The sequence below is a fragment of the Mustela lutreola genome, chromosome 5, assembly GCF_030435805.1.
Source record: "Mustela lutreola isolate mMusLut2 chromosome 5, mMusLut2.pri, whole genome shotgun sequence".
Taxonomy (NCBI): domain Eukaryota; kingdom Metazoa; phylum Chordata; class Mammalia; order Carnivora; family Mustelidae; genus Mustela; species Mustela lutreola.
The window spans coordinates 78,617,293-78,642,240 of NC_081294.1; the positions used below are offsets into that span (position 1 = coordinate 78,617,293).

At 35.3% G+C, this 24,948-nt stretch overlaps 5 protein-coding genes across 7 annotated transcripts in view; all 5 read left to right on the forward strand.

Annotated features, from left to right (window-relative positions):
• Positions 1 to 24,948, forward strand: part of LOC131832160 (protocadherin alpha-1-like) — a 157,107-nt gene that overhangs the window by 107,031 nt on the left and 25,128 nt on the right.
• Positions 1 to 24,948, forward strand: part of LOC131832159 (protocadherin alpha-3-like) — a 149,815-nt gene that overhangs the window by 99,736 nt on the left and 25,131 nt on the right.
• LOC131832161 (protocadherin alpha-6-like) overlaps positions 1 to 24,948 on the forward strand; it is a 119,504-nt gene that overhangs the window by 72,648 nt on the left and 21,908 nt on the right.
• The window catches only part of LOC131832162 (protocadherin alpha-7-like), a 109,355-nt gene that overhangs the window by 62,499 nt on the left and 21,908 nt on the right, over positions 1 to 24,948 (forward strand).
• Positions 1 to 24,948, forward strand: part of LOC131832158 (protocadherin alpha-C2) — a 114,516-nt gene that overhangs the window by 34,269 nt on the left and 55,299 nt on the right. The window lies entirely within an intron of this gene.

The window sequence follows — 24,948 nt, forward strand, 5'->3', positions numbered from 1 at the left end:
AATTCTGGGAGTATATGAGTAATAAAAGACTGTCCTTGACCTCAGGGAACTTATAGTTTATTTTTGAGAAAAAAGGGTAAGAAATTCAAACCCATTAAAGAACAATAAAAGTAACATAATGTAAAGGTCTAAAATTAGAAAGAAAGTACCAGTTTTGGGTACAGGTAATAAATGACCTGGAAAGTCTTTAATTCCTTTTGGGAATTGGTTTAAGGATTATTTAAAGCATAAATCCGTCATTCAAAAAAATATTTTGAGCAACAGATATGTGTAAGGCATTCTGATACCAAAAGTGGGAATGAAAAATGTGCAATACTCTTTGCATAACATAAGCATAATATCATGGAAGATGAGATATTTCCTCAAACTATAATAATACACGATTTAATGATGATAACCTAAAAAAAATGTAAAAATAAATTGCAACGGATGTTCAAAGAAAGGAGAGAGACTGTGAGAGAACATTTGGGAATGGAAGAGGGAATCAGAGAAGGCATGGTGGTAGAGATGGCATTTGAATTAAATCTTGAGTGATACACCATTTAATAAAATGCTACATATTTTCTAGGTCAGACTTTAAATAAATGCCATTTTGGCAAACTAGTCTTTTTTGACAATGACACTCTAAAACATTAGATAATAGCTAATTATCTAATTATTAATATCTAAAATATCTAAAATTAGATATAGCTAATAGCTCCATATAGCTAAGTATATGGAAATTATAAGCATGCCTCAGAACACATATTTGTATTGGTGGAATATAAAACTATTGGGTATAGGACTTGACAACCTTTAATTTTGTGTTTTTATTGATATATTCCACAAAAATAAAAGATGAGTTAATTGTTTTTTTAATTGTAATTCCAGTACAGTTAAAATACAATGTTAGATTCAATTCAGGTATACAATATAATGATTCAAAATTCCATATATTACTCAGTGCTTTAAAGAGAACTGTTACATCAGAAGCAGTTGTGTGTTCAAATTTGCCATTCAAAATCCATTTAACTTAGAATTAATTTTCGTATTATTTTAGAGGGCAGTATACTTTGAAATAAGTAAATACCATATTTGAGAATAGTACACCTAATGAAAGGTAAATTATTCAAATACTTAAATGTATCCATAGTGGCCCTTTACATTTCAGAAACTTTCTGAATAGCGTGAGGACAATCTTCAGCAATTTTTTTTTTGTTCTTTTTAATTTTTTTCTTTGTTTTCTCACTTTTTTAAATCTTCAGCAATTTTACAGGATGACTTTCTGACTTCTTATAGAGATCATGGATACAAGGGAAGGAGATGCGCAGAGATTAGGAAAGGGAATGGAAGATTCCTTGTTTTACTATTCCAGGTAATAGGGGAAAAGTGAGTTATAAGTTATTCTTCTCCAAATAATGATGTTAACTGCAAATAGATTAACATGCCTTATAATTTTGCATATTTAATATTCTCACATGACAGAATGCAGTATATGAGATATGATTAGTAAATGCTTGTTGAATGAAAGAATAAATACATTTGATAGTGTATGAATTGGGTGTAACATAGAACAGTTCAACATAAGGGCAAAGATTTAACTCACTTTTCCAATTTACATGTATATATTTAACATTTTAAAGATCACTTTCAGATATATTATTTTAATGGTTATTTTCTTCTTCATATATAATAGAACAAAATAATGGGATTTTCTGGTCCTAGAGCTAGCTTGAAAGACCTCAGTGCTGTGTTTTGGCACTAAATATGATTGCAGTTCCTACTGATGACAAAGTGATTAGTAGGAATGCACGTCTTTGCATTGTGAAAGTCACAGTGGATGCAAATTAAAATGCAGTTGATTTAAAGGGAGAATATTGGTGTGCTATAATGTTAATATTTCAGGTATCAGAACACTTAGTGTATAAACTCTCTTCCTATCAAGAAAATTCATAACTTATTTCTTTTATTTCATTGCTTTCTCTAACCAAGAGAGATGAGAATACCAGTAATGTCTGAAATTTGGGATTTGGATATTGTTTGAAAAACACATTTTGAGTAGACTTGAAAGGAAATGGGTCTGGAAGTTGGAAAATTCTTTTTTTTTTTAATTTTTTATTTTTTATAAACATATATTTTTTATAAACATATATTTTTATCCCCAGGTCTGTGAATCACCAGGTTTACACACTTCACAGCACTCACCAAATCACATACCCTCCCCAATGTCCATAATCCCACCCCCTTCTCCCCAACCCCCTCCCCCCGGCAACCCTCAGTTTGTTTTGTGAGATTAAGAGTCACTTATGGTTTGTCTCCCTCCCAATCCCATCTTGTTTCATTTATTCTTCTACCCATTTAAGCCTCCATGTTGCATCACCACTTCCTCATATCAGGGAGATCATATGATAGTTGTCTTTCTCTGCTTGACTTATTTCGCTAAGCATGATACGCTCTAGTTCCATCCACGTTGTTGCAAATGGCAAGATTTCATTTCTTTTGATGGCTGCATAGTATTCCATTGTGTATATATACCACATCTTCTTGATCCATTCATCTGTTGATGGACATCTAGGTTCTTTCCATAGTTTGGCTATTGTGGACATTGCTGCTATAAACATTCAGGTGCATGTGTCCCTTTGGATCACTACATTTGTATCTTTAGGGTAAATACCCAATAGTGCAATTGCTGGGTCATAGGGCAGTTCTATTTTCAACATTTTGAGGAACCTCCATGCTGTTTTCCAGAGTGGCTGCACCAGCTTGCATTCCCACCAACAGTGTAGGAGGGTTCCCCTTTCTCCGCATCCTCGCCAGCATCTGTCATTTCCTGACTTGTTGATTTTAGCCATTCTGACTGGTGTGAGGTGATATCTCATTGTGGTTTTGATTTGTATTTCCCTGATGCCGAGTGATATGGAGCACTTTTTCATGTGTCTGTTCGCCATCTGGATGTCTTCTTTGCAGAAATGTCTGTTCATGTCTTCTGCCCATTTCTTGATTGGATTATTTGTTCTTTGGGTGTTGAGTTTGCTAAGTTCTTTATAGATTCTGGACACTAGTCCTTTATCTGATATGTCGTTTGCAAATATCTTCTCCCATTCTGTCAGTTGTTTTTTGATTTTGTTAACTGTTTCCTTTGCTGTGCAAAAGCTTTTGATCTTGATGAAATCCCAGTAGTTCATTTTTTCCCTTGCTTCCCTTGCCTTTTGCGTTGTTCCTAGGAAGATGTTGCTGCGGCAGAGGTCGAAGAGGTTGCTGCCCGTGTTCTCCTCAAGGATTTTGATGGATTCCTTTCGTACATTGAGGTCCTTCATCCATTTTGAGTCTATTTTTGTGTGTGGTGTAAGGAAATGGTCCAATTTCATTTAATCTTCGACAAAGCAGGAAAGAATGTCCAATGGAAAAAAGACAGCCTTTTCAATAAATGGTGCTGGGAAAATTGGACAGCCACATGCAGAAAAATGGAAAATTCTTTAAAAGGAAAAATGTAGGGATACCTGGGTGGCTCAGTTGGTTAAGTGACCAACTCTTGACCTCAGCTCAGGTCTTGATCTCAGGGTTGTGGGTTTAAGCCCTACCTTGGGCTCCATGTTGGGCATGGAGCCTACTTAAAAAAAAATAAATAAGGGGCGCCTGGGTGACTCAGTGGGTTAAGCCTCTGCCTTCAGCTCAGCTCATGATCTCAGGGTCCTGGGATCCCTCCCTCTCTCTCTCTCTGTCTGCCGCTCTGCCTACTTGTAATCTCTCTTTCTGTCAAATAAATAAATAATATCTTTTTAAAAATATATAAATGAAAGGATAAATATAGCTAATAACACAGAAAAATATCTCCAGCCACCAAATATTTAAACTTAAATGAGTGACAGTAACAAAGACGAACTGTTGATACATGCAGGAATACTGCACCATTCCAGTCATCCACTTGAGCAGTCTTTTTCTGTCAATGTTGATATTTTACTTTTTAGGTAGTCCACTGTCTGCCAATAACTTTGTGGACTGGATAATTCCTTACATATAAAGTGTGATGTATAAGAGCATGAATAAAATAACTTCTAGAGAGCTGGAATATTTGTAATTCACCCAGGCACTTTGCTACTTTCTTCTTCCTCTCCAACTGCGTATTGATCCAATCATGATTCTTTAGAAAAGAATGCTTGTCATAGTGTTCACTGAGTGCCTTAATAATGACTACATAATTCTAGAAAGGAAATATTTATTGCTTGAATTTTATAAAACAAAAATCCTTTGGAAAGAGTGCAATTTCCTAACAATTTTAACTGCGTGCCTGAGTTATACAGAATCATGTTGATGTATATGTGTTTCTATTTTGTTCAAATAGTAAGTCCTTCTTTTTTTTAGTTAAGTTCAAAATTTTTAATTCCAGTGTAGTTAACATACAGTATTATGTTATGTTATGATGTCCTGTGTTAGTTTCGGGTGGACAATATAGTGATTCAGCAATTCAGTACATCACCTGGTTCTCATCAGGACAAGTGCACACCTTAATCCCCACCACCTGTTTCACCCCCACCCCACCCCCACCTCCTCGCTGGTAACCTTCAGTGTGTTCTCTATAGTTGAGAGTCCATATCTTGGTTTGTTTCTCTCTCCTTTCCCACCACCCCCCTCCCCCGCTTTGCTCATTTGTTTTGTTTCTTAAATTATACATGTGAAGGAAACCATATAGTATCTGTCTTTCTCTGACTGTTGTGAATGTTATTTCACTTAACATTATACTGTCTAGACACTAATCCCTTCTGTTAGTTTACAGTGTATATCAACATATTTTACAATACTGGGGCACTTGGATGGCTCAGTTGGATAAGTGTTCTAGCTGTTGATCTCAGCTCAGTTCTTGATCTCAGGGTTGTGAGTTCAAGCCCAGTGTGGAGCTTACTTATAAAAACAAGCATATTTTATAAAAGTAAAATCTATCAGTTTGGGAAATTCAGGAAAGCAGTTTTATCTGTACTTCTCCTATTGATAATATTTTACAGATCAAAACAAAATTGATGTCCTGTGCAACAGTAGACAACATGTGTCTCGTGTTAATTCTTTCTAAGATTTTTGATGGGCAATTTAATTTTGTTTAGATTGGTATCTAAGATGTTACCTCTGAGATGTAAATTTCTGCTTACCATTTAAAATTAATTATGTTAAAATTAATTACAAATTTTTTAGAATAAATATATTAATGTGGCAAAAATGCTCAACAGCAAACAACTGACTTAAGTATTCCATGTGAAAATTATAGTTTGGACACATCAATGTTATGTTAGTGTATTGTTCTTTTGGAGTTGAAGCAGTTTGCCCTTTGCCAGGATAGGTAGGGTATAGAATGTTTCCCCTTTGCGGTATTATTAGTTAACAGTGGTAGAATGTTTTTGACATTTCCAGGTGTTTTTATTTGTTAAAATATATGCCATTAGTAGGCTTTCCCATAGGTTAATTAGATATTTTCTCACATCTGTTTTGACTTTGAAACTGATAACTGTACTTTGAAAACCCTTAGAGTGCTGTAATTAAGAAAGCTTGCAGAGCATATGAAATACATTTGGGGGGCACCTGGGTGGATCAGTGAGTTAAGCTTCTGCCTTCAGTTCAAGTCATGATCTCAGGGTCCTGGGATCGAGCCCCACATCGGGCTCTTTGCTCAGTGAAGAGCCTGCTTCCCCCTCTCCCTCTGCCTGCCTCTCTGCCTGCTTGTGATCTCTCTGTCAAATAAATAAATAAAATATTTTTTAAAAAAGGAATACATTGGATTAAAAAAACTAGACAGTACAATAGAATTCATTGTATAATAGAGAAACCTCAAACTGGTAAGAGGGAAGGAAAAAGATCTTAATAATTGAGTAAACAGAAGGAAAAAACAATGCCTGGAAAATATATGAATGATAAAATTTTAACAACATGACTGATAACGAAGTCTTGGTGTTTGTTGCCTTCAATATTTACAGTTAGAGGAAAACAATAATATCCCAGAGACTAAATACATTTTGCAGGGTTAGGGTGAAGATGGATTAAATTGCGAAGAGGCTTTTACATTGGATATAATGGATATAATATGAATATCAGAAAGAATTAACATTTGGAAGAATGTCAAGTGAATGTGGATCATAGCCTAGGGTTCTGACTGAAGTATTATGGGAAGTAAGGAGTTTGTGGGTAAAGATTTTTTTTAAAAACAAAAACTAAACCATAAAAGTGGTTACTCACTTTGTTCCCAGTTTTAGTAGACTAGATGAGAATGGTTCAGGATACAAATAAATTGTATGTCTCTTTTATACTGCATTTATGAAAAAGAAAAGAATTAGGATAACAATTTCCTCCTCAAGCTAAAAACACAGAAGATCATTATATATTCATCTGGAACTTGTCTTTGAATCTAGGAATGAATATGCAATCACATATGCTCTCTCCTGTGCTGCAGAGAAAAAGGAAAAAATTTTTTGTTTCATCCTAAATTCTTGGCTGTTCTAGAACCATCTGTTTGCCATCTACATACATACTGTTTTCATAGAAGAGCTGTAATAATGACATATCCTCAAAAATGTTCTCTGAATTCATGCACATTATGCTTATTCTTTAGAATCTCTAAGCAAAAATTACAGCTGTTTTATTTAGTCTAAAAATGATGTTCATACAAAACAAAAACAACCAGTTAAGACATCATCATAGTGGGGTTTTGCCTTTATACTTAACCCTCAAGATAAGTTTGTCATTTTCTTTTCTTACAAGGGTTTGGGGTCAAGGTTATTAAACAAATTCAAAGGTTTTTTTCTCTCTTTTCTATTCTTTGAACATGTTTATTTAGATTGGTGATATTTCTTTCTTAATTATTTAGTGGAATCACTAGTGATGGTCTCTGTGCTTTAGTTTTCTTTGTGGGAAAGTTTTTTTTTTTTTAAAGATTTTATTTATTTATTTGACAGACAGAGATCACAAGTAGGCAGAGAGGCAGGCAGAGAGAGAGGAGGAAGCAGGCTCCCTGCTGAGCAGAGAGCCCGACGTGGGACTCGATCCCAGGACCCTGAGATCATGACCTGAGCCGAAGGCAGCGGCTTAATCCACTGAGCCACCCAGGCGCCCCTGTGGGAAAGTTTTAAGTCATGAAATTATATTTCTTTATCAGTAATAGAATTGTTTATATTTATATTTTTATTGATTTATAAATTATATTTCCCAAAATTATGTTAATTTCATCTAAGCTGTTTTTTGTTATGATGTTGTTATAATGTCTTGTTGTGATCTTTTTAACATCTGTAGGATCTGTAGTGCTATTCCCCTTTTCAAACCTGATGTTAGTTATTGTCACTTCTTATTTTTCCTGACTAGACTGGGAAGTAGTTTATTAATTACATTGGCTCTTCCAAAAACTAACTTTTGACTTTGGGGATTCCATTTCTTATATATTTGCTTTCTATTTTATTAATTTCTGCTCTTAACTTTATTTCCTTCCTCATATTTTCTTTGTATTCATTTATTGAGATTAAAGTTTTTTCAAATTAAAGTTTTTTTTTTCAGTGTTCCAAGATTCATTGTTGATGCACCACACCCAGTGCTCCACTCAATCTGTGCCCTCTTTAATACCCACCACCAGGCTCACCCATGCCCCTAAACCCTCTCCCCTCCAAAACCCTCAGTTTGTTTCTCATAGTTCACAGTCTCTTATGCTTCATCTCCCCCACCAATTTACCCCACTTCACTTTCCTTCTCCTAATGTCCTCCATGTTATTCCTTATGCTCCACAAGTAAGTGAAACCATATGATAATTGACTTTCTCTGCTTGACTTATTTCACCCAGCATAATCTCTTCCAGTCCCATCCATGTTGATACAAAAGTTCAGTATTCATCCTTTCTGATGGCTGTGTAATATTCCACTATATATATGGACCATATCTTCTTTATCCATTCATCTATTGAAGGGCATGTTGGCCCTTTCCACAGTTTAGTGATTGTGGCCATTGCTGCTATGAACATTGGGGTACATATGGCCCTTCTTTTCACTACATCTGTATCTTTGGGGTAAATACCCAGTAGTGCCATTGCATGGTCATAGGGTAGCTCTATTTTTAACTTCTTGAGGAATCACCACACTGTTTTCCAAAGTGGCTACACCAACTTGCATTCCCACCAATAGTGTAAGAAGGTTCCCCTTTCTCCACATCCTCTCCAACTCTTATTGTTTCCTATCTTGTTAACTTTGGCCATTCTAACTGGTGTAAGGTGGTATCTCAATGTGGTTTTGATTTGAATCTACCTGATGACTAATGATGATGAACATTTTTTCATGTGTATGTTAGGCATTTGTATGTCTTCTTTGGAGAAGTGTCTGTTCATGTCTTCTGCCCATTTTTTGACATGATTATCTGTTTTGTGTGTGTTGAGTTTGAGGAGTTCTTTATAGATCTTGGATATCAGCCCTTTGGTTGTAGTGTCATTTGTGAGTATCTTCTCCCATTCCATGGGTTGCCTCTCTGTTTTGTTGACTGTTTCCTTTGCTGTGCAGAAGCTTTTGATCTTGATGAAATCCCAAAAGGTCATTTTTGCTTTTGTTTCCTTTTCCTTTGGAGACATGGCTTGAAAGAAGTTGCTATGGCTGATGTTGAAGAAGTTACTGCCTATGTTCTCCTCTAGGATTTCGATAGATTCCTGCCCAACATTGAAGTGTTTTATCCATTTCAAGTTTATCCTTGTGTATGGTGTAAGAAAATGGTCGTGTTTCATTCTTCTATACATAGCTGTCCAGTTTTCCCAGCACCATTTATTGAATAGACTGCCTTTATTCCACTGGATATTTTTTCCTGCCCATAGAGTTGGAGGTCCATCTGGACTCTCTACTCTGTTCCACTGGTCTATGTGTCTGTTTTTGTGTGAGTACCATGCTGTCTTTGTAATTAAAGCTTTGTATTAAAGCTTGAAATAAGGCAATGTGATGGCCGACCTTTGTTTTTCTTTTTCAACACTTCCTTCGTGATTCAAGGTCTTTCCTGCTCGTGGTTTCTTACCTTTTCTCTCTCTATTGAATAAATAGAATATTTAAAAACAAATAAATAAAAAGCTCTAAATTTCCACTAAACTTGGTTTTAGCTGCTTCACACAAATCTCACTTTAACTGAAGCACAACATTCATAAAAGTTCATGTAACGTAAGTGTACAGCTTAATGAATAATCCAAAGCCAACCCAATCATGTAACCACCACAGAGGTAAGGAAGTAGAGAAATACCAGCAACCCACCCCACCCCATCCATCTATCATTATTCTCTTCTGATTTAACCATTATCATGAGTTCCAACGCCATAAAAATTAAATCATATAGTATCATTATGTTTTTGTGTCTGGTTAATTTCATTCAGTATTATATATGTCTCCTTTCTCCCACAGCAAAAATCCCAGTTTTCATTTATATCAACCTAATTACTCATTTGTTACCTTATACTAAAACAACAGACTCAGAAAACAATACCAGCACTACACCAACAATATGATTATAGTATCAATTTAGTATTTTTGTCATTATTTTCGTTTGTAGGGTGTATCCCACTAGGTATGAACAAATTATTGTGTATTAAAGTATCTTGGAATAGTTCATCTCTGTGTAGTTAAGCTTCCAAGTACATACAGAGTTAGGTTCATTTATTTTAAGTTGCTTTCAAATTGAGGCCTGAAACTAATACTACACTGTATTTTAGCTAACTGGAATTTAAATAAAAACTTGTAAAAAATAGGGGTTACTGGGGCACCTGGGTGGCTCAGTGGGTGAAGCCTCTGCCTTTGGCTCAGGTCATGATCCCAGGGTCCTGGGATGGAGCCCCGCATCGGGCCCTCTGCTCAGCAGGGAGCCTGCTTCCCCCTCTCTCTCTGCCTGCCTCTCTGCCTACTTGTGATCTCTCTGTCAAATAAAGAAATAAAATCTTTTAAAAAATAGGACTTGCTTTTTAAAATTTAATTTTTTTATAGTTTGTAAAATATTACAATGGTTCTGAACTAAATTTATAAAAGAAAGTATATTTAGAAAAGTCTCGTATTTGCTATGCTTGTTCCTCTACTTTAGTCCTTCTTTCCTCTTATAAGTAATCAGATTTTTATCCTTTTACTATTTCTTTTTGTATGTATATATATGTGTGCATGTGTATATATATATGTGTGTGTGTATATATATATATATATATATATAAGCAAATATATATGTGTGTCAGTCTTCAGCTTTTTCAGGTAAATTATAAACTACAAAACATATTCTTCTCCGCTTTGGTTTTTCACTTTAGAATATAAACCTGTGATCATTCCATAGTAGTGTATAGAGATACTCTTTGTCTTTTAACCAACTGAGCCACCTGAGCGCCCCATTTACTCTTTGTCTCTTAATGATGTCTTTTGATTAACAGGAACTCCTAATTTTAATGAGATCCAATTTTTTGTATTTTCTTTTTACTTAGTACTCTTTCCTTCCTTTTAATGAAACGTAGCCTACTTCAAGGTAATGACAACATGCTTCTATATTATCTCCTAGAACATTGCTGTCTAATGGAACTTTCCATATGTTGGAAATTTTCTATATCTTCATATATAGGGCATACGGCTACTGAGCACTTGAAATGTGGCTAGTGAAACTGCGGGACTGAATATTTAATGTTACTAAATTTAATTCAAGCTTACGTTTAAATAGCTGTATCTTCTTAGTGGTTGCCATAGTTCCAGCAGCTTTCTTGTTTTAACATGCACTTCAGAATCTTAATCCATCTGAAATTGTATTTTTGAGTATTGTGTGTTGTCAGAGCTGAGATTGTTTCCATGTGTAAATCCAGTTGGATTGTCTGCATATACCGCACCATTTAATAAAAAAAGACCACCCTTTCTTACTGTTCTGCAGTGCTATCTTTGTCATTAACCAAGTGACTGTATATTTCTGCCAGTTTCTAGACTTTGATTCTGTTTCATTGGTCTAGTCCTCTATTCTTGTCCCAATACTGTCCTATATTAATATGTATCAATATATTATTGTGTAAATTCTCCTGCTTTGTTCTTCTGCCTCCACATTAATTTAGCTCTTTTTGGTCCTTTGCATTTCTATAGAAATTATAGAATCAACTTGTCAATTCCTACAAAAAAACTCTGCTCTTCTTTCAATTGGAATTACACTGAATGGGCAGAAAATATGAGGCATATTGACTTTTTGACAAAATTTTAATTGGATTTTTATTTGCTGTGTAAAAAAATATGGGATTTATTAATATAATGATAATATATCCATAAATAGCTGGTCTGCTAACATTATATGTCCTTTTACTTATTTTATTTTTTCCTCTCAGTGTTTATGTGTGATTAATGTGTGTGGAGGGATATTTTGTGCAAGTTCATTAGATATTTGGTATTTTGAGGCTATTGTAAATGGCATTTAAAAATTTCATTTTATAATTGTTTTTGTTGCCGGTATATAGATATAAACCTAACTTTTATATTAAGTTTGTATCATGTCCTTGCTAAATTTTGAAATCTCACATTTTATGTTATTTTATATTTTCTAAACACACTGTTATGCCATTTCCAATATTCTTAGCTTTATTTATTTATTTTTTAAATTTATAATCATATAGTTTCTGTATATGGTTTTGTGGCATTGCTGAAGTGATGATAGCCTTGTTTTATTTCTGATCTCAGAGTGAAAGTTTCTTGTATTTAATATGAGATAGACTTTTTCCCCAGAGGTCCTTTGTCAGGTTAAGGAAGCTTCCTTCCTTTTCTAATTTACTAAGAGATCTTTAAAAAATTATGAAAGGTTATTAAATTTATCATATATTTCTCTGCTTATTGAAGTGATTGTATGATTTTATTCTTTTATTCAAATCATGAATCACATTGGTTGATTTATTAATAAACAAATATTGCTTTCTTGGAATAAACCTTGGTTGGTTTTAATGTATTACCCTTCTTTATATGACTGGATTTAGTTTCCCAACATTTTGTTTGGAATTTTAAAAAGATCTGTGTGTCTATGATAGAAAATCTGTGTCTATGATAGAAATTAGCTTGTAATTTTCCACTCTTGTAAGGTTTCTGTAAGAGTTTGTTATCAAAGCTATCCTGGCCTCATCTAATAAGTTAAGAAGTTTTACTTCCTTTTCAATTCTTTGGAAAGTTTGTGTAAATCAGTGTTTTCTTCTCCCAGAAATATGTGGAGAATTCAGAAGTAAGCTTTCTTGGATTAAAATTCTTTTCATGAAAATGTTTTCAATTATAAATTCAGTATCTGCAATAGGTATAGAGCTATATAAATTTTATATTTCTAGTTCTGTCAGTTTGGCAAGTTGTTTTTTTTTTCAACAATAACATTAAGCCTATATATTACATTATAAAATTTAGGCTTAATGTTATTGTATTTCTCATTATTTTAGTGTAGTAGGAACCATAATGGTGTTTCTTTTTCTTTTTCTTTTTTTAAAAGATTTTATTTGTCAGAGAGAGAGAGAGCACAAGAAGGGGGAGCAACAGGCAGAGGGAGAAGCAGGCTCCCTGCTAAGCAAGGAGCCTGATACAGGACTGGATCCTAGGAACCTGGGATCATGTCCTAGTTCAAGACAGATGCTTAACCGAGGCATCCTAATGGTGGTTTTTGTTTTGTTTTGTTTTGTTTTTTACATTCTTCATATTTGTATTTTTGCTTTCTTTTTTTTAGAATAAGTTATGCCAAAGATTTATTGACTTCAATAGCCTTTTTAATGATCTTCTTTTGATGGCCAGAAAATAAAAGACCTATATTTATTTATTTAGAGAGGGAGAGAGAGAGAGAGAGAGAGCAAGTAAGCAGGGGCTGAGAGAGCATGAAAGAGAATATATATATATATATATATATATATATATATAAGATTTATTTATTTATTTATATTTTTAGAATGAGAGAGTGAGAGCATGCACGTGCACATGCACTCAACTTGGTGGAGGGGCAGAGGTAGAGAGAATCCCAAGTAGACTCCCAGCTTAGGCAGGGCTCGATTTCACCACCCTGAGATCATGAACCTGAGATGAAATCAAGAGTCAACTGCTTAATCAACTGCCCCACACTAGTACTGCAGACCTATCACCCTTAAATGAGCAATAGCAATACTGACAACTGACTCTTCGAGGAAAAAAAATGGAAGCCAGAAAGCAATGAAATGACATATTTAAAGGACTTAAAGCAGACAACTGCAAGCCTAGAATTTTATGCCCAGCAAAAATATCCTTCAGAAAGGAAAATAAATAAAAATATTTTCAATCAAAACTGAGGAAATATATCCTAAGCAAATTTTTGCTGAGGTAAACAGTGATTTCTTTAGGTATATGGAAAATATTTTCAGATAGAAGCTTAAAAAATACGGAAAAAAGGAAGGAGGGGGGAAGGAGGAAAGGAGGAAGAGGAGAAAGAATGAAGTAGTGGAGGTAAATAGTGACTGAATAAAACAACAATAATACATAGTAAGATTTAAAATATAAAAAGAGGGGCACCCGGGTGGCTCAGTTGGTTAAGTGGCTGCCTTCAGCTCGGGTCATGGTTCCAGGGTCCTGGGATCGAGCCCCACATCGGGCTCCCTGCTCAAAAGAGAGCCTGCTTCTCTCTCTCCCCGTCTCCCTGACGCTCTGCTTACTTGTGCTCTCTCTCTAGCTCTGTCAGATAAACAAACAAATATATATATATATATATATATATATATATATATATATATATAAATAAATAAAATAAAATATAAAAAGAACTGAAATATATGAGAATGATAATGTTCTCATATTTGAAGAAACGTAAATAGAATTAATGAATTTAATAGAATTAAAATTTAATACAATTAAAAGATTCTAAGGCCATTGTGTCATCCTAGAAGTGGTAAAAGTAAAAATTTACATTAGACTTTAATAAGTCAAGGATGCATGTTATATATTCTAGGGTAATCCATTTAAAATATTAAAAGAATATGTGAGGGTGTCTGGGTGGCTCAGTCAGTTAAGTATCTTCCTTAGGCTCAGGTCATAATGGAGCCCCAGGTCGGGCTCTCTGCTCAGCGGGGAGCCTGCTTGGCCCTCTCCTTCTGCCCCACCCCTCCTGCTCATGCTTGTGTGTGAGGGCATGCAACACATACTCTCTTTCTCTCTCAAATGAATAAATAAAAGATATTTTTAAAAAAGAGTATGAGACTGGACGCCTGGGTGGCTCAGTCAGGCCACTGCCTTCGACTCACGTCATGATCCCAGGGTCCTGGGATCGAGTTCCGCATCCAGCTCCTTGCTCATCAGGGAGCCTGCCTTTCTCTCTGCCTCTGCCTGCCACTCTGCCAGCTTGTGTGCATGCACTCTCTCTATGTCTCTGAAAAATAAACAAATAAATAAAATCTTTAAAAAAAGAGTATGAGACAAATAAGTTATTAATGGGGAGACAATAGGATAAAAATATACTAAATTAATTTATATAAAGGCAGGAAAGGGGGGGAAGACAAATTAGAACAGCTAGAATAAAAAAAATAAGTAGTAAGATGATAGCTTTCAATTGAAGTGCATCAGTAGTTACATTAAATGTTAACAGGATAAACATTCCAATTGATGAAGGTAGACTGGTTAGAAATTAAACAACCATATGTCGCTTATTGGAGACATACCTTTATTAGAAGGATAAAGAAGTTGAAAGTAAAAGGATGGAAAGACATTATTTCATGCAAACATTTATCAAAAGGAAACTATATACAGTATTTGCTATACAAACATGACATAGTACACCTTAAGGCAGGAAACTTAATAGTTATAAATTAACTATTACATATGATAAGATGGTCAGGAAGATATAATAATTGTAAATTGCATCCTACACATTTTAATAATAATTATTAGGTTATCTTACTTTAGGACACCTGAGCAACTTGAGTGTTTACACTCAAAGGGAAAAATGCTGGGTTTCCCCCCTAAAATTCCTTTTGTAGTTTATATGCCTTTTGAAGCTCTATAGTGATCTTTACCCATTTCTTCCTAGTTGTAAAATGAGAGTTTAGAACTGTCTCTGTTTCTTTTAATTATCTATTCCACTGTATAGTTCCTATCACTCCAAAAACATCTGTTCATGCTCTCAGCTTCTAATATTGGCTAATTCTTTCTGTTGATGATTGTGATTAAGAATATTATCTTAACTTCTCTGCTGGATCTGCTTCTGTAATTGTTGTAGGTCATGAATTATTCTCTGAGACATAATTCTCTTTGGTTCCTATTTCTAGCCAGAGTTGGGACTATTTTGGAAAATATTAAAAATAGTCCATTAGGTCCAATAATTAATCGCAAGTTGTCTCTAGTCCCCAATTCGGTACCCAGAAATAACATAGACACTGAGGAAGTTAATAAGAGAGCTTGTTTTTCATTCCTGTTCTTTTGATTTGGAAAATGTCATGTAATAGGAAAAAAAAAGATTTTATATTTGTCTTCTTCTCTGAAAAAGAAGGACATATTCTCCATCTCCTTCAAAGTTTTTACAGGATACCTTCCTAAGCTTAACAACAGCCTGAGCAAGGTAGTTTATTATTAAGGTGTTTGAGATGAAACGCATCTCCCAAGCACCCATTCTCCACCACCAAAGATTAGAGTATTGGGAAGATTATAGCTGTGCTGTCTGCATTCTGGTGTGTGGTGAATCACACCTGGTGACCTCTGATGCTTCTCAACTTTTGTTGAACTAAAAATCAGATTGGCCTGAGTTATAATGATACTCCTTGGAGAGCAAAGGGCTTTGGTTCTTATGTATTGTGCTTCGTCATCTGTGACCCTTGGGTTCATAGTTTGTTCATACTGATTTTTGCCACCGAACAAGAAGATTTACTCTCTGGGGGCACCTGGGTGGCTCAGTCATTAAGCATATGCCTTTAGCTCAGGTCATAATCCCAGGGTCCTGGGATCGAGCCCTGTATTGGGCTCCCTGCTCAGTGGGGAGCCTGCTTCTCCCTCTCCCACTCCCTCTGCTTGTGTTCCCTTTCTCACTGTGTCTCTATCAAATGAATAAATAAAATCTTTAAAAAAAAAAAAAAAGAAGACTTACTCTCTGGGTAGTGAGGAGTTGAAAGTAGTTCCTGTTCATATTTGCAGTTACGATATTCTGTATTCAACCTATTTAAATGAGCAGAGGGATAAGCTGTGAAAACTTATCTGTATTTTAGGCATATTTCAGCTGCCATCTGCCTCATTCACTTTTGCCTCTCCTCTGAAGTACAATGTCCATTTTCATTCTATAAATCATTTACAAATTAATTTTATCTATATAAACTATTTTATCTACTTATCTATTGTTCTCATGCAATGTTCTGCCGAAGGTTGTATCCTAGAGTGGTTTGATTAAACTTATGTTGAGGTTTTTTCTCTTTTTTGTCTATACGATGGCTGCATAGTCTCCTATTCAAAAGCTTACTTAGGGGCTTTTAGAAATCCAAGAAGAGGAGAAACTCAAATCAATTTTTGTGCTTGAAGATTTCATTTATGGGTTATAACATCAATAGAGTTTGTTTTACATCTAAAATAATACACAAATGTTGCACAGAAACTGTAAATCCCAAGAATCCCCCAAGGTATTAAGTAACCTAAATTTAGATTCATAACTCTATGCAGTTAAAGGAGTGGAATAACTTCCTTTTTTCCCCCATCACTTCTTTTTTTTTTTTTTTTTTAAGATTTTAATTATTGGACAGAGACACAGGGAGAAAGGGAACACAGACCGGGGGAGTGAGAGAGGGAGAAGCAGGCTTCCCGCTGAGCAGGGAGAACAATGTGGGGCTCTAGGATGCTTGAATCATGACCTGAGCCAAAGGCAGACGCTTAACAACTGAGCCACCCAGGCATCCCTCCCATTGTCTTTTTTTTCTTTAATTTATTTTTTTTAAATTTCTTTTCGGTGTTCCAGAATTCTTCAGCTCGGGTCATGATCTCAGGGTCCTGGGATTGAGCCCTGCATTGGGCTCTCCACTCAGCAGGGAGCCTGCTTCCCCCTCTCTCTCTGTCTGCCTCTTGCCTACTTGTGATCTCTCTCTCTTTCAAATAAATAAATAATATCTTTAAAAATATATAGAAACTTTGCAACTGTGGAAGACCATTTAGTTCTTCCTATGCTATTGCTTATGTTATTATTTCTGTATTAAATGCCGAACAATATTAGTCCCACAAGACAAAATTACAATTTCTTTTTTTTAAAAGATTTTATTTATTGATTTGACAGACAGAGATCACAAATAGGCAGAGAGGCAGGCAGAGAGAGAGAGAGAGGAGGAAGCAGGCTCCCTGCTGAGCAGAGAACCAGATGTGGGGCTCTATCCCAGGACCCTGGGATCATGACCTGAGTCAAAAGCAGAGGCTTTAACCCACTGAGTCACCCAGGTGCCCCCAAAATTATAATTTCTGATTAAGCAGTCAAAAGGCCATTTGTTCCTTTAGAGTTGATTTTCCTTATAGTATCTTTTCATTTTGACCCAAAAGAACTTCATTTAGAATTTTTTTGTAATGCATGTGTGCTGCAACAATTTCTCTTCCTTTTCCTCTATGTGAAAATGTATTTATTTCTCAAGTATTTTGGATGATATAGAATTCTGGGTTGATAGAGTCTGTTCTTACAGCATTTCAGAGATTTTATTCCACTATCTTCCCACCTCTATGATTTCTGATGAGAAGTCTATAGATATTTGAGTCATTGTTCCCTTTTTGTAATATTGTTGTTTTTGTTTCTCCCTCTGGGGGGTGAGGGCACTAATTTCAAGGTGGCTTTTTTTTTTTATACTTATCTTTGTTTCAGAAGTTTGACTGTGATATGTTCATTTGTGCTTTTCTTCATATTCACCCTGTTTGGAATTGACAGAGTTTATTGAATCTACAAATTTATGTTTTTCACCAAATTTGGAAAATTTTTAATTTTAATTTCTTCAAATATTGTTTGGTTCTCTTCTCTCTCTCCACTCTGGATTCCAATTATTTACATATGATACATCTTGATATTGGTTTTATCATAGTAGGGTTAAGGTTTGGTCTTTAATAATATTCATTCCTTATATTCCTTTCTTGTCCAATAGGTGTCTGAGACTTTGTTTATTTTATTTCATTTCTTTTTCTCTCTCAATTCATATTTGATCATTTGTATTGCTCTGTTTTCAGGTTCACTGCATTTTGCCTTTGTTATTTCCATTCTTCTACTAAGCTCACCCAGTGAATTTTTATTTCAGATATTCTGCTTTTTAGTACTACATTTCCATTTGGCTCTTTTTTATATTTTCTATTTCTCTGTTAAGATTTACTTTCTTTCCATTCATACTAGCACATTTTCCTTTATTTTATTAAATATAGTAGCTACTTTTAAGTCATTGTCTGCATTATCTCAGGTTTGATGATGAACTTCTAAACGGTCTTTACCCTTGAGAATACATCACATTTTCCTGGTTCCTTATATGCTAAGAAATTTTGAATTGTGTCCTGGATATTACATATATTTTGTGGAGACTGCATTCTATTTTATTCCTTTGAAGGATGTTAATATTTTCTAGTAGAGGAAGAACTTGATTGAATTAGAAATATAAATTCTCTCTTGTTTGTGATGGGCAATAGTTCAAATTTTAGTTTAGTTCTTTTAGCTTTAGCATTGTTTTCTATATGTATGGTTTGGGGCTCTCTAAAGACATGGGAAGAATTCAGGTACAGACTTTAAAGATCCCTTTTTTGGTTCTCTCTAGCTCAAGTCTCCTCCCCTACTCCCCTCCCTGCTTGCTTGTTGCCACTGGCTCCTTCCTCTTGTTCCTTATGGAAGAGAAACTGAGGGCTATCTGTGCTTCAGTTTCCTCAAGCTTTGCCACAATCATGACTGTCTTCATTCCAAAGCAATGGAAACTCCATGCTAATCCCTTTTTCCAAATTTTGACTCCATCCCACTTCCCCTCAAATCTCCCTGCTTATTTTCAGGAGCTCTCAAAGAGTTGCTTTATAAATTTGTCCAGAGGCTACATTTGTTTTCTGTGAAAGGCCTGTTGTGACCTTACTTAGATATACTGGATTCAGCTTCAGATCTTATGTTTTTAAGTTTTTGTTAAATGTCATATTTGTCCAATAATTAAATATCATAATTTCTTTATTTTTGGCTAAAGCATTTGGAGAGTGAGATATCAAGAAATATATGTTCTTAAAGGAATAAACTTTAACCCTGTTGGATATAGGGTAAAGATGATATAAAACACTATGATAAAACCAGTCCATTTAAGTAAAATAAATTCAAAGAAGTAAGCAGACTTTTTCAGTGAACATTTAGGATTCATGCAAGTCATATGAAATACATTATAATGTGAGATCTTTTTATTAAGGAAAACAAAATACTGCTGTGAATGTGATTCTGTGTTTTTTTTACTACATCATGAACTCAGAATTTTGGAGACAAATCTGAAGTCAATGAATTGGCTTGTTTACTATTGATTGAGAGTATAAATTGGCACAAAAAATGTAGGGCAGCATTTTGGCCTAATTAAAAATTAAATGTGCATACTTTTAACTAAGTACCTTTCAGAATAAACACACAGGCATATGCATGCACATACTTTCAGAAATGTACCTAAATATTCAATCATGGAATAAAAATAAATTATGAAATATCCATACATAACTGAATATCCATCCTTAGCTATTAGTAGGAATGAAACAGAATTTTAGGCACTGTCATGGAAGGATGTCCATCATATATCTTTTGTTTGGTTTTTGTTTTCTTTTAAAGATTTTATTTATTTGAGAGAGAGGGAGAGAAAGCAGGAGTGGGGGAGGGGCAGAGGGAGTAGCAGGCTCCCCGCTGAGCAGAGAAACTGAGTGGGGCTCCATCTCTGATCTGTCTGGACCCTGGGATCATGACCTGAGCCGAAGGCAGACACGTAACTGACTGAGCCACTCAGGCATCCCTGTCCATCATATATGTTAAGCAAAACTAAAAAACCTAAGTTTCATGATAGTGTATAGCATATGGTTACATTTTGTAACCATATATATATGTATATATATACATATATATGTACATATTTATATGTGTATAAATAAAAAGTCTGTAGGGATGTACAATTATCTGTTAAAGGTGTAGTCTATAGGAGAATGGGATTTGAAAGGACTTTCACTTTTTTATTTTTTTTACAATTCTGGGTGAATTGAATTTTTTTTTTTAATTGAATTTTGTATAAGAACCTCTTATTGAACCTAAATCAAGTAAATACAAGACCAATAAAAAATAAAAATAAATTACATAGTATAACTAAAGTTATGTCCTTTAAAAACCTTAAATATATGGATATGTTGTATTTAATTGTTCAGAAAGCACATGTGTATAATAGAGGCTCTTTTTTACAGCAATAAAAGCTATATTTTGGTGGCTAGTGGTCCCCAGATATTTTTTCCTTTATTAGTTGCTTCTAAGAATATCCAGAACACAAGTACACTTTGCTTTGGGTAGGTCTTCTGTACAATTTTGTAAGTATTTCAGAAAGGGAGCTATATATAAGAAATAAGGAGTATTGCTATGGCAGAAAAGGAGAGTCAGGCCAGTACAGGAAGCAACTATCAAAGGATAGGGGATAACTCTGCCCCTTTACCACAGTGTTCACATTCATTCAGAAGATATTTATTCAATTGTAATTTTATTTTTAAAAAAGATTTTATTTATTTATTCAGCAGAGAGAGAGAAAGAGAAAGCACAAGCAGGGACAGAGGAGAGGGAGAAGCAGGCTCCCCACTGAGCAGAGAGCCCCAAATTTGGGGCTCAATCCAAGAACCCTAGGATCATGACCTGAGCCGAAGGCGGACGCTCTGCTAAGCTTGACTGAACCACCCAGGCGCTCCTATAATTTTAAATCTTCAGCCCAGACCCTTCTGCTGAGTTCTAAACTCTATCTGATTGCCTAACATCTCTGCTTGGCTTTTTTCAGGCAGTTCACACGGGTCTAAAATAGAATCCTTGATTTCCAGACCTGCTCAAACCATCTCTTCCCATAGTCCTTAGAAACTGGTTCCGTTGTCCACCCAGTTCCTCATGGCGGAAGTTGGGGGGTCATTCTTGACAGCTACCTCTCTAAAGGGTATCTTGTCATTGCTCTTTAATTAATCAGTCCTATAAATTCCACCTCTGAAACTTAGTTGACAGGTGTCCATCTTCGACCAACAACTGCTACCTTGGTCCACATCACCATCTTATCTCCCCTGAATGGATGCAATAGCCTTGTGACTAGTTTTCCTGCACCTTATCTCATTCTCCATATAGCAATTATGGTAATATATATATATGTATATATATATACATATACAATGTATATACATATACATATCCAATGAATCATCTCATGTACTGCTTAAAACCTACAATGGCTTTTTACCTTGGAATAAATGGAATAAAATCCAAACTCTTTATGGTAATGTACAAGACTGTAAGATCCCTCCCCTGGTTGTTTCCCATCCATCTTAGGCCCATTGCTCCTTATGCTTTAGCCACACTATCTGTCTTTCTAATCTTCAAGTCTGGCTGACTTTGTCTACTTTAGTACCTTCACACTTGATGTTCTCCCAGCAGGGAATGCTCTCCTCACTAGTCTTTGCTTGGCTAGCCTCTTCTTATCCTTCAGGTCACAATTTTTAAACGTCACCTCTTCCTGAAGGCCTTTGCTGATAGCTATTTCTAAATATATTTCCTTCAGGGATCCTTTATCATAATTTCTTGGTTGTTTCTGACATTTTTACATTTTGCCTACTTATTTGTTCACTTGTTTATCATCTACCTCCCTTACTGCACTACTCCATGATCAATATCATGTCTGTTTCTTTTGCCATTGTTCCTCCAGTAGCCAGCAGATTGTCTGATAGGTAATGGTTTTTCATTCAATATTTGTAGCATGAATGAGTAAACTCTGTGTCTTAAGCATGTTGAACAGGGAAAATATCTACATGTATTACCTCAATTTGACATATAAATTAAAACTGTACATAAAAAGTACCAAGAAAGTGTTATAGTTATAACACTTTAGTTATAGATATATATCTATAACTAAATACAGATTTAATTATATATATATAGTTAACTATATATAGTTATATAGTTATTTAGTTCAGTCCTTGCCACAAAGTTAATGTTCAATAAATGTCAAATGAATGAAAAGTTCCTCAGCATCTGAGGGTGGACATGATTTTTGTGTGTGTGTGTGTGTGTGTATCTAAACAAGTATTTAATACATATATTCCAAACATCGGGAGAATAAACTATTGTTTAGAATGATGTTTGTTCTATGTAAGAAAATAAAGAATATCACCTGTGTGTGCTCATAGAATAAAAGCATTCCTATTCTACTTTAACAGTTCATTCCAATTCATTATTCTATCAGATATCAAGTAAGTTCTTTTCTTTAAATAATCTCTACCCTCAATGTGGGACTCAAACTCACAACCCCAGGATCAAGAGTCACGTCCTTTGTGGACTGAGCCCGTTGGACACCCCAAGTAAGTTCTTCGATGGAAGATCTGCATTGGAGAGACAGCTGGGACATGTTTTATTTTAATAAAAATATAGTGAGATTGTTTTGTTCAGACTTATCTCTGCCATTAAGATTCTTTTTTTTTGGGACGCCTGGGTGGCTCAGTTGGTTAAGCAGCTGCCTTCGGCTCAGGTCATGATCCCAGCGTCCTGGGATCGAGTCCCGCATCGGGCTCCTTGCTCAGCAGGGAGCCTGCTTCTCCCTCTGCCTCTGCCTGCCATTCTGTCCGCCTGTACTCGCTCTCTCTCCCTCTCTCTCTGACAAATAAATAAATAAAATCTTTAAAAAAAAAAAAAAGATTCTTTTTTTTTTTTTAAAGATTTTATTTATTTATTTGCCAGAGAGAGAGAGAAAGGGAGAGAGAGAGCACGAGCAGGCGAGCACACAGGCAGAGAGAGTGGCAGCAGAGGCAGAGAGAGAAGCAGGCTCCCTGCTGAGCAAGGAGCCCGATGTGGGACTCGATCCCAGGACGCTGAGATCATGACCTGAGCCGAAGGCAGCTGCTTAACCCACTGAGCCACCCAGGTGTCCCTGCCATTAAGATTCTTATACCCTAGGGGAACCTGGGTGGCTCAGTGGGTTAAGCCGCTGCCTTCGGCTCAGGTCATGATCTCAGGGTCCTGGGATCGAGTCCTGCATCGGGCTCTCTGCTCAGCAGGGAGCCTGCTTCCCTCTCTCTCTCTCTGCCTGCCTCTCTGCCTACTTGTGATCTCTGTCTGTCAAATAAATAAATAAAGTCTTAAAAAAAAAAAAAAAGCCTCTGCCTTCCGATCAGGTCATGGTCTCAGGGTCCTGGGATCAAGCCCTGTTTCTGGCTCTCTGCTCAGCAGGGAGCCTGGTTCCCTCCCTCTGCCTGCCTCTCTGCCTACTTGTGATCTCTCTCTGTTAAATAAACAAATAAATAAATTTTAAAAATATTTTTTAAAAAAGATTCTTAAACCCTAACTTAAGGCCATTTTTTTCTCTAAAAATTCTGAGATTTAAAAATTAAAATAAACATAAGGTAAAATTAAATGGAACTGAAATGCACATATTTCTCAAGGGTATGTTCCAAAATAACTCTGTATGGTGAATATTATATCTAAATAATAGTAAGCATGATGGGCGCCTGGGTGGCTCAGTGGGTTAAGCCGCTGCCTTCAGCTCAGGTCATGATCTCGGGGTCCCAGGATCGAGTCCCACATCGGGCTCTCTGCTCAGCAGGGAGCCTGCTTCCTCCTCTCTCTCTCTGCCTCTCTGCCTACTTGTGATCTCTCTCTGTCAAATAAATAAATAAAAATCTTAAAATAAATAAATAAATAAATAATAGTAAGCTTGAAAATCACATAAATTTTTCAAGTATAATGTTCCTACTTGTATTGGTACCACCTTGAGAAATTGTCATGGATGCTAAAAATTGAGAGCCACTAAACTTACCTAAATCAAGGAAGAAAAGAAATGTCTCCATCTAGACATTCAAAGTTTTCTGCCTTTAAGATTAGTGATGAGTGAGGGTTTGTTGGAGAATTATGAAATGTCTGCTTGCCTACAGGATTTATGCCACATACTTAATGTTGACTCAATAATCTTCATGCATATTAAAATATTTCTTTAATGAGATTGGCACATACTAGATTATGAATCCTTGATGAATTTGAATTTAAATCTAGCTTCATTAGACCAACATACAAGAGTTTTTGAAAAAGTTATATGGAAATAAATGTGATTTCCTACTTCCTGTATTTCCAAGTTAGCACTTCTTGTTTAACACCACTGAATCCCTTCTTTTTTTTTTTTTTTTTTTTTTTTTTTTCAAAATATATTGGCCCTGGGGGAAGTAAGATTAGGGAATAATTAATGATAATTTTGTGTTTGTCTGCAACCTACAATTGCCAGGTTCTCAGAATTATAAACTGTGTTTTCAACCAGAGATGCAATATTCATTCTTGTACCCAGGAAATCACAGCCTGACTTTATCGAGGTGATTGCTACTTTCTTAACACATCAATATTGACCTGTGGAAAAAATGACTTTTTGTAATTTGAAAATCCTCTTTATTCCTCAACTCTTTGTAGCTTAAGGAGCACTAAATCCACATATTCTAAGAGACAGAGCTGTCCAGTATATACTATGTATACATTGATTTATGAACCCATGAATGTTTCATATACAGTTGAGATTTTAAATGAGCTTATAATAATTGGATCACAGGAATACTAGTCTTGCTTAAGGGTACTATAGACAACTAATCATGGGAGGTTATGATGAAATTTTAATTGTAAAGGATATTGAAAATCCTAGGGTGACAACTCTGTTATAATAGATGTAACATTGAATTGGAAAGAGAGAAAGTGCAATTTTTACCCATGTCTTCTTGAAATCAACTCCGTATTTCTAGTAAATTATTGAGCTATTCTCTGCCTCAATTTTATATCTTTGTTAAAGTTACCACTCCATTGTCTTTGGTT